This window comes from Bactrocera latifrons, unplaced genomic scaffold (assembly GCF_001853355.1).
Source record: "Bactrocera latifrons isolate USDA-ARS-PBARC rearing strain unplaced genomic scaffold, ASM185335v1 scaffold_1, whole genome shotgun sequence".
Taxonomy (NCBI): domain Eukaryota; kingdom Metazoa; phylum Arthropoda; class Insecta; order Diptera; family Tephritidae; genus Bactrocera; species Bactrocera latifrons.
In genome coordinates this window covers 791,362-801,752 of record NW_017534407.1, presented here as the reverse complement: position 1 = coordinate 801,752, position 10,391 = coordinate 791,362, and the positions used below count along the sequence as shown (strand labels likewise).

General features: G+C 35.9%; 1 non-coding gene across 1 annotated transcript; it reads right to left on the bottom strand.

Annotated features, from left to right (window-relative positions):
* Window positions 1-8,447: 8,447 nt before the first annotated feature.
* Trnas-uga lies at window positions 8,448-8,529 on the bottom strand. Its single transcript has one exon. It is a non-coding gene; the product is annotated as a tRNA-Ser (tRNA).
* Between the last annotated feature and the right edge of the window lie 1,862 nt (window positions 8,530-10,391).

The following is a 10,391-nucleotide window of genomic DNA, read 5'->3' as shown; positions in this document are numbered from 1 at the left end:
CGGTATAAAGCCAACTGGAAGTTTGAAAATCTAGATGGAGTATTGGTACTCAATTTCATTCAGATTGCTCAAATTTCCGATACATGTAATATAAGGTCAACCGGAAATTCAAAAAATCTTTATATTAGATATATGGGTATTAAGGGAAGTAGTAACCCGATTCAAGTCACTTTCGACATACTATTATCAGGACAGAATTCTTTGCGCATTTTAATAAAATATCTAATTCAGTGACCTATATATTCGGCAAAGAGTCAACACAAATATTGCGCGTCCTGGGAGGGGTTATGATACAATTTTACACTAGAGATAGCATACTTTAAAGACAATTTTACACACGGGGTGGAACAAGAGGATGATCAGCGTATCCAATTTTGCTGCCAGCTTCTATTAAGCCCTCTTGTACCACCTTGTGTGTAAAACCGAATGTCTCTGATGTCTTAAAACCATTATATGGGAAGTGAGTGGCGCTGTTCTACAATGTCATCTATTTTCACCCTGACGGAAGGTACAGCAAAATATTTTTTGCTCTGAATAAACTTGATTGATTTGACTTTAGTTGACTTAGTCTTTTGTGTTAGTGGCAACAATCCGATTTTCGCCCAACTGCAATAGCAATTTTTACTCGAGTTACAGCTTGTACAGTCGGACGGATAGATAATCACTCTTACTTCAACTCGTCTCGTCATCTTGCTCATTTATATATAAATATATAACTATATATGTATCTATTTTGATTAGTTTCAAGCGATATAGGTGAACAAAATTAATATACTCTGTAGCAACATGTTGCAAGAGTATAAAAAATTGGTGACGTGTTTAGATTTTAAAAATTCCATTTATATTCTGTTCCTATGTTTAACTTCATAGCAAAACAAAATCTTATTTTATTATTCTGCTGTTGTTGATAGTATTTCACCTTAGATTGAATACTTTAAAATTAAAATTGGCATGTTATTGGAATGTTAAGTTTCTCATACTGGTATATATATTTATGTAATATATTAAAATAATGATATACACCATATTGAACGTAAAAAATCCAAATCAAATGTATATAAATATATTACATCAGAAATCTAAAATCTAGAAATTTAGTAAACTCATTTACATATGTTCCTTTGAATAGATTTTTCGAAAACCATTTTTTTTTCTTTTAGAGGGAATACTAAATCTAAGAAATCGATGTGCACATTGATATAATATTAGTACGTTACTTAGTGAAAAAGGGCGAAATCGGGCAACAACCACCAGATGTGTGGACCACAATGTATATAACTTATATTTTAAAGATAATATATGAAACTCAGATATCATATATTTCTAACGGGTGATCTAAGTATATTCACTTTTTTAATAGCCTTTTTTGGCAGCTCTCGCGGGAATCTTTCCAAGCTGTCATGTTATTTTTGATCGGTATTGTTTGGAATTTCATGTGTTTTGCACGCTTTGCTCAACTTATGGTCAACATAATCGGCCTACTGAGCGTACTATTCGTAACACCATCAACCATTTTGAGACCCAGTATTCAGTATTGGATAATATTCGATTCCGCATAGACCACGTCCAGCAAGCAGTGCAGAAAATATAACAGCCGTAGCTGAGACTGTTCACGAAGACCGAGGAGAGTCGATTAGGCACCGTTCGCAGCAAAACAAAAAAAAAAAACAAAAAAAAAAAAAAATAGTTGGCGTAGTTTACGTCGATATATTTATTGAAAGCGCATAAAATACAGCTTATGCAAGAACTAAAACCGCTGGACCTTCGACATCACTTCGCTCTAAGGGCTCTTGAAAAGCTAGAAGAAGATCCGATGTTTTCGCGCCAAATTTTGTTCAGCGATGAGGCATATTTACGGCTCAATGGGTATGTAAACAAGCAGAATTGCCGCCTTTGGGACGACGAAAAACCTGCAGAGATTCATTTCATCATAAAAAAAAAACGATTTAGTGAAATCATCGGCCCATATTTCTTCAATAATGATGCCGGCGAGAACGTAATCGTTTATGGCGACAATTATTGCCATGATAACCGATTATTTGATGCCTGAAATTGGGGCTCGTGATCTCGGCGACATTTGGTTTCACTTCCTTGGCCACCAAGATCCCGTGATACAAGATCGCGTGATATCACACATATAAATAATAAAAATTTCCCATTAAATTTGAAGTTTCTGTGTTTTAGTGAAAATCGGATGGATCACACTTTAGTAATGGTATGTAGTAGTGCCAACTAATTGGTATACCATAGTTGCGACCTTACTTGTATTACCCCTTATATGTACGTACAGTTGGCTATATACCGTATATACATATCTGTCAATCTGTTAGATATCTATAGTTTAATGCCAAAAACATGTGAATCGGTCCACGAGTTACTCCATATACTCTACATGTCCTAGTTTATGTATATATTATTCTAGCAGACCTTGTGTCGAGTATGTTGGTCAGGTGAGTGATATTCATTAAATTACGTGGAAATATAATATGTACACTCATAGATATTTTAATATAAAGCCTCGCCACATTCGATGCTTGTAAATTACAAGAGTATAAAATGTGCGGTTACACCTTATATATGTATATACATAATGCTATATTTTATGACCTTATTACTTTACTTGTATTATATAAATTAAAATTTCGTGAATACTCCCCCAGTCTACGAATTTTTGCAATATTTATTTTTTTACAAAAACTGTGTATTTTAACTACAATACGACACTCAAGTTTTTTAAAACTTAACTGCATTCGCAGGCCCTGCAATGCTAATTTCTTATTAAAATCTAAAAACACATAAATAACTTCGCACTTAGGTGGCTTTCTTTCCGCCGACGGAAATATAAAAAATTAAAATATTCTTCTCCGTAATTTTTAAACTCGCAAGAGTTTTTCGCACTGAAATCCAACATCTTCCAGCCTGTAAAAAGTTTTGCACACCACCGAAAAACTCGAATATTATTCAATATCTTCGAAATCGAAGGAGCACAAATTAAAGCGCATGCCTGAGAAACAACGAAGAGTCAGTCAACCAAAGTGAGTTCACACAATACACTGAGGGCGGAGCCAGTTGGGGAAAAGCAAGTGATCCAATGGAAAATTCAAAATGGAGGCTACATCTGGGTACGCTTAGTTAGTAACGAAAAATACCCCTACTACCTGAACTACCAACACAATACTTAACAAAGAATAGCACAGAGCGTGGCTTGATAGATTGAAAGAGGAAATTGATTGGAGGAGAGCAATGGAGCGAGCATAATGTGGGAGCGTACGCAGTACCAGCGCTTGTAGTTACATGGTGTTGCTTCGTTGCCACCAACATTTGCTAGTTTGACATCCAAAACCTTTATATGCATAGATATGTACATACAAAGACGAGCACATAATCAGAAGCTCATACATATATATATGAAAATGTCGACCCAAATCGCTTTGGTGTCGTGCAGCGCGGTGCAGGGCGTATTTTTGGTAGTGTGTAGCTGTATGCATGCGGGCAGACAGGCGTGCTGCTGTTGCCTGACTTCTGTTGCGATATGGATGCGATATCGCTTGCAGGCAACATACGTGTGTACTCGCAACAACATGTGTGATGTGTGGCAATCCGTATGGACGATCTCTTGGCGTGCACATATGTAAAGCACATACGATACCATGTAAATAAACAGACTGAATTTGTATACTCGCCACATTTTTGTTATTGCCGCTGTTATATGTGGTTCCTAGCCGGAGGAGCTGCTACTATCAATTCGTTTTATGTGCTTTTTTGGCATTCTAATAACCATGACTGCCACACTGGCTAATGTAGGTTTGGTACAGTGTTTAGTTGAGCCACACAAAGTTGTTACTTTTAAGAGGTTTTTTTAGGAGATGTTCAGTGAGTACTCAGAAGAAATTTCTTTGTATTTCTATTAGGAGAATTATAGATGTGACCATGTGTAGAAGTTCATGCAGTGAGAAAAGTTCCCTGAGCGCCATTCCCTTGGGAGCGACAAGAAACGATACTTTACATGTGACTTAAGCAGCTCACGACCTCCGGTCTTAGAGCAAGTATACTTTGGGTAATCAAAAAACATCCAAATGAAAGCGAGCTAAAGTGAGAAGGCGAAACATCTCTTCCCAGGGTTGTGCGCTGGGTTTGAGATCCGCCACATAAAAACGCCCCGAATGAAAGGAAGAAAACAGCCACGGATGAGAGATCCCCCTTTTGATGACGACCCCTGAGGACGTGTTAAGGATTATAAGTTCAGTGCATGCACCTGAAATTGGATGGACGGGACAAGAACTGAGGCGAGTAGGTCTTTGTGGCATTTACTACAGTGGTCATATAAAGGAGCGCAGGTTCGGTGTGGGATTCGTGGTGGGACAGAGACTCCGTCGCCGAGTACTGTCAGTCACTCCGTTGGAGGAACGTCTAGCCACAATCCGCATCAATACGAAGTTCTTCAACATATCGCTGATTTGCGCCCACGCCCCGACGGAAGAGAAGGACGATGTTAAAAAAGATGTCTTCTAAGGTCGCTTCAAACGCCGCTTCAAACGCACCTATGAGAGCTGCCCCTGTCACGATATCAAATTCGTGCTTTGCGACCTAAACGCCTAGGTGGGCAAAGAAGGTAACTTTGGCACAACGTTTGGTAAATTCAGCCTACACGATGAAACATCCCTAAATGGGTTTCTTCCTTACTGGTAGAGACACCGTTTACGCCGTTAGAGACGAGCTGACAACAGCGCACCAACGATCTGGAGGCTTTCCACTTTCTCTGCTTCCGCCGCCGGATACTGAGGGTATATTTTCTAAGTTCAAGCTGTGTCTTGATTCGCTAAACTATGCCAATTCTGCCGTATATCTCGTGTAGTTAGATCGACTGCGGTGTTCGCCGTTGCCGATTCTCAATGCACCATAAATCTTACGAAAAATCTTTCTCATGAACACACTTAAAGCCAATTCGTCAGATGATATTATTGTCCATGATTCAGCATCATATAACAGGTCAAGAATATGGCAAGAAGGGACGTGTCTAGTTCGTCGAGAAAGCAAAGTAGCACCTATTGGCAATAGTGATTTCAAGGTTGATATTGTTGTTAACTCTGAAAGTCCCTTCATTTAAGTCCCTGTATAAACACTTTAATTCTACAGACTCTTTGTTATGCGACGTGCCACTGTTTACTCTGCCAAAGACGTTTTATGAAAATTTACTTGGTCGTAATATTAGGCGAAAGTAGTTTGTTTGAATGAATGGAACATGTTGCTCTTTGGCGAGAAATGTTTCTATACATATGCATGGTAAGGTATAGTTAATAGATATTTGGAGCTGGTTGTACACCAGTAAAGGCGTTATTTAGTGTGAAAAATATGTGCACATATATACCGTTAAGCCACAAGTAGACATTGACAGCCATTGATTGCTTCGTTCATTTTTGCTTCCGTTTCGAAACACTTATCATTTTACGAAAAATATTTTCCATACACTCCTCATTTACGCCCTTCCTTTCGCATTGTTTGCAAATCTCTGATTTATGTCATGTTTCTTTTGATTGATGTCCTGTTTAGTCCTGCGTGTCCACTCTGCGTTTGCATCAACCTGTCAGTTATGTGTACATTGTTGCCGGTTGCACCACGAATTCATGTTTGCCGCGAGCATTATGCTCAGCAGAGTTGTCTTCCGCATTTTTTTTCTTAGCTATTCATAGCATAATTTATTCGTGGTTACATACCAGCGGACACAATATTTGTATAAAATATTATTACTTACACTTTAATAGTACTTTGTGTGCTGCCCGAGTGGGTCGTTTGTATTTGATGGATGGCTTGCGTCGTCTTTTCGAAATACTTATTCATGATGTTTTTCTTATTCAATACTTACCAATATTGTTGTTGGCAGTGCAATCAAGATTAAATAAAAAGTTCTTGAAGAGCTTAGATGGATATGAAAAGTAGATTGCATTGCTTCGATATTTTATTCAAGCAATCTTCAATAATTAATATATTTCTTGATTATTCCTTCACAAATTTTCACATCTTAAACAGGATATATTACAAACTCCGTTGCAAACTTAATACTGAGTACTGAGAGCTCCGACTTTATTAAACAAGAAAAAAAAACATTTTTAATTCGTAATGTATGTATTTCTTTTATAAAAAAATCGGACCGATTAGTTAATTCCAACATTAAAAAAAAAAATCGCTAAAAGCAGTGATTTTTCGGAGGGTCACACTGATCCCTTAACAAGATCAGTTAATTAAAAGTAAGCTTCAAAGCTTTATATATGCAGCTTTAGGTGAAATGACCAATGACAATGACTTTACAAAAGTCAAGAAAAAGTTAAAAGCAACGGACGAAAACTAGTTTATGACTTTTTGGATTCTATCACGTGAAAAAGCATCTCATCTTCCATCCGAATCAATTAAGATTTTTTGACACCTAAGCCCCCTTTCCGTAGACCAGGTCACATATAGTATAACTAAATTTACATATATATATACATACATATTTTTTACAGGGTCTTTTTTTACAGGATTTTGAAATAACACGGTTCGTCAAGAACAATTTCTTATAATCGAAATTCTCCTTTGGAGAGAACTGAAAAACATATGGTGTTTTGGATTGAAGTTTAACGGGGAAAAAATCATATTAATGGGAAAATTATTAAATAGAAATTACATAGAACATCCAACCAACTTCAGGAGTTCGAACCATCGGTATCACATCAAGGAACTAATAAAATTGCTTTCAATGCAAGCCACCGAGAGCTGACAGGTTTTCTGTAGAGACACAAATTTTTCTCAATGTAAAAATTCAAGGAGAACTGGCATCAGCAGACGAAAATGTTGCAAAAACTATCCGCATAAACTATCAAAAATAATTCAAGAGGACAGCTATACTCCACATCAAATATTTAACGTAGACGATGCCGCAACAGCAAATCTCAGCTGGTGGCTTTAAAGTAGTCAAATATCGGGTGACTCTTACTTTGCAGTAACGCATCTCGATAAAATGGTGAAGCCACTCTTAATCAACATAACCCTTATGTCAAGAGCTTTAAAAAGTAAGCACATTAAATGAACCTGTAGAGTTAAGGGCGAGTAAAAAGGCATGGATGACATGAAGTCCAGAAATATAGAAGGTTTAGAGTTTAAAATACTTTTGTTTGTTAATAATGTATCTAGCTGTAATTACTGTTTTTGTCGCCTGATACCACTTCTCTAATTCAACCACTCGATCAGGTCATTATAGCAGCATAGGAGGAAGGGAAAAAATTTGAATACCATATTATGGAAGCATGGAAACAGTTTAATATTATGGATTGCATTAAACATGTTTCTTTTGCCATGCAGTTGCGGCAATCAATCTTAAATGATTGTTGGAAAAACATTTTACGAGCTTTTGTTCAAAGTGGAACTTCAGTTGTGCAAAGATCAGAAATTTGTTATGAGATTATAAATCTTTCAAATAATATTCGTGGCGATGGGTTTGAAAACATCCATGAAAAGGCTGAAAATGAGAATAAAGATGTCGCTATCGACGAAGACGAAGACGAAGGTCAGGTTTAATAGCTAATTTAATTCGTGATGGCTTGAAATTCGCTTCAAGTTTGGAACAATATTTTCTTGCTCATGATTTTGACATGAAGCGTATTTTACAATTCCCACGTAATCTCAAATCTTCTGGGTATGAAGAATTATTTAAAAAACTGGAGGAACCAAAAAAAAAACGACTTCTTTTAACAGACTTTATAACAAAAAAACCTATAGAGTTCGCTAATAATGAAGATAATTTGGCATTCGAACAAAATCCAACAGTTGTTTTAGACATATTTTATGATGACAGTGCTATTTTTAAAATAAACGTACACGATTGTTATCTAGCGATGGGTAGCTTTTTCTAATTTTTTTGTGCTTGGATTGAATTTTAACTATAAACTAAAGTTATTTTCATGTAATAAATATGAATTGTTTTGTTTTATTACTGCTTAATGGATTTTAATATCACTTTTTTTGTACGGTTTTTTAAGAAAATATTTGCATGTTTTTTTAATTTTACACGATTTTTATGATTGTGGAACACATTCCCAAATTTGAATTGTGTATTTTTTTGTGTTAAAAATATTTTACTGTATACGTATATAATAAGTATATGAAAATTTGGCAAAATTTCTGATTTTTTTAAAACGACTTTAATTTTATGGACATTTCTTCTATCTGATATGAAATATATAATAGATTACTATGCTAAGTCTTCTCTGGAAATGCAAAAAAATACGAAATAATAGGCAGATGAAATAAGAAAAGCGGGTTTTAATAATTTTGTAAATTTCGTGAATTTTATTTGAAAACACGCAAAGACGACCTAATTATTTATAAAATATATCTAACAATTTACAAGCATTTTTAAATTAATACTAGACTTTTTAAATTGACATTAAATGAAAAACTAAAATATTAATCATCGCTGCGGACAGGACTCGAACCTGTGCGGGTAGAACCCAATGGATTTCAAGTCCATCTCCTTAACCACTCGGACACCGCAGCTTGTTATCAAATTCTGCCAAAGAGCACACAACAGTTCGTTACTATAACTGATAGAGCAAGAGAGTGAGAGACGGTGAGAGAGAAACAGAGAGTGTGTGTGTTGGTTGTTTGCGGAAAGAACGAACAAGAAGAATTGTGGAAGTAGATATTGCCTGTTGGTTGTCGGTGATGCGATATTTTGCTTATGCCAATAAATGTTAGACCATTTTGCACGTGTTATTAATTACATATGTATGTATACGCATATGTATATGGTTTTGTACATACTTTCTTTAAATTTAATCATTGTCCAACTAATTATGTCATATATAAATATAATATATCTTTCGCAATATTTTTTTAACAAACCAAACCACAGTATTAGTTATTCATATAGTCTACTAAATCTAATTTTTCTGCACATTTCGAGATAAATACACGGAACAAAATTGCATCGCATAAACATTATGGCAGAAAAGTTCCCGGATATTGGAAATAAAAAGCAAAATATTTAGTTGTTCATCAATATTTTTTTTTTCGCTTTCACAGTAATTCATATCAGACTTATATCAACGTTTTTCCAGTCCTCGATACACTTTTCATAAGCGCTTTTTGGGATGGCCTTCAGCTCCTTCAGCGAATTTCGTTTTATCTCTTCGATCGACTGAAGACGGGTTCCAAGGACCGGCAATTTCAGCTTCGGGAACAAGAAAAAATCACACAGAGCCAAATCAGATGTATACGGTGGTTGAGCGATGGCATTCATTGCGTTTTCGGCTTTAAATTCGGTCACAATCGTGACCCGAAACCTTCAATACGGCCAAATAGAACTCCTTACTGATATGTAACTCCGAAAAAAATTCATGATGCGTGGTATCTGGTTTCGGCTCGCTTTTTCCCCTTCATTCTGATGAAGTTAACTTTTTCTGCAGCAGTACATGAAATATGGCAATTAAACTTTTAACTATAAAATATATCTTGTACTTAATAACCTCGCAGTTATTATAAATTAAACTTATACACGTATCGAAATTGAAAATGTACTCGATGAAATTAGCAAGTCACTACATATGGCACAACTCACGTATAGCACTCATAATTTTTTGGTATCACTAGATTTTTTCTCCACAAAATAGTGTCTCATTAACACACCAATGCATCTATTTTCAAACCCTGAACAGTTTATATTTTATTTGCCACAATACTTGGAAGGAAGCACTTGAGGCCCTATGAAGTATAAAATATGATTCAAAATATATGAAAGGGTGTTGGTTTTTCTGGCAGCTGTTATTTTATAATAAACACATTTACTGCAAAACAACGTTTGGAAATCGTACAAACTTATTATTGAAGGAGACTCGAACATGTCCATCCACCACAAAAATTTGAGCTGTGCTCCACCACTTTATGGAAGATTTTTCGGAATGGCATTGGCTTGCGGGCTTAAAAACCCAAATTGTGCAAGATGTGATGTCGAACGAGCATTAAGCGTATCGAATGTTCCGTGAATGGGCCCAACACGAGGTGACCACCGATCCCTATTTTCACAAACAAAGTTTGTTTAGCCATGAAGCTTTTTTAAATATGTACATTATAGGGCAAAATTGTCGAATTTAGTTTGATGATAATCCAAAAGCCATTATCGAGACACGAGTACATCATTAAACAGTAACTATTTGGTATGTTTTAAAGGCAGAAGAAGTCGTTGGTTCATTTTTCTTGAAAAAAATTTCTTTCGACTATAATGTTACAGCTTATGGGGAACGCTATAGACGCATGATTAATGACTTTTCCATGCCTAAATTCAAGGATGCTGATGTGGACAACCTTTGGTTCCAACAAGACGACGCTACATGCCTTATAGCCAACGAAGCAATTAATTT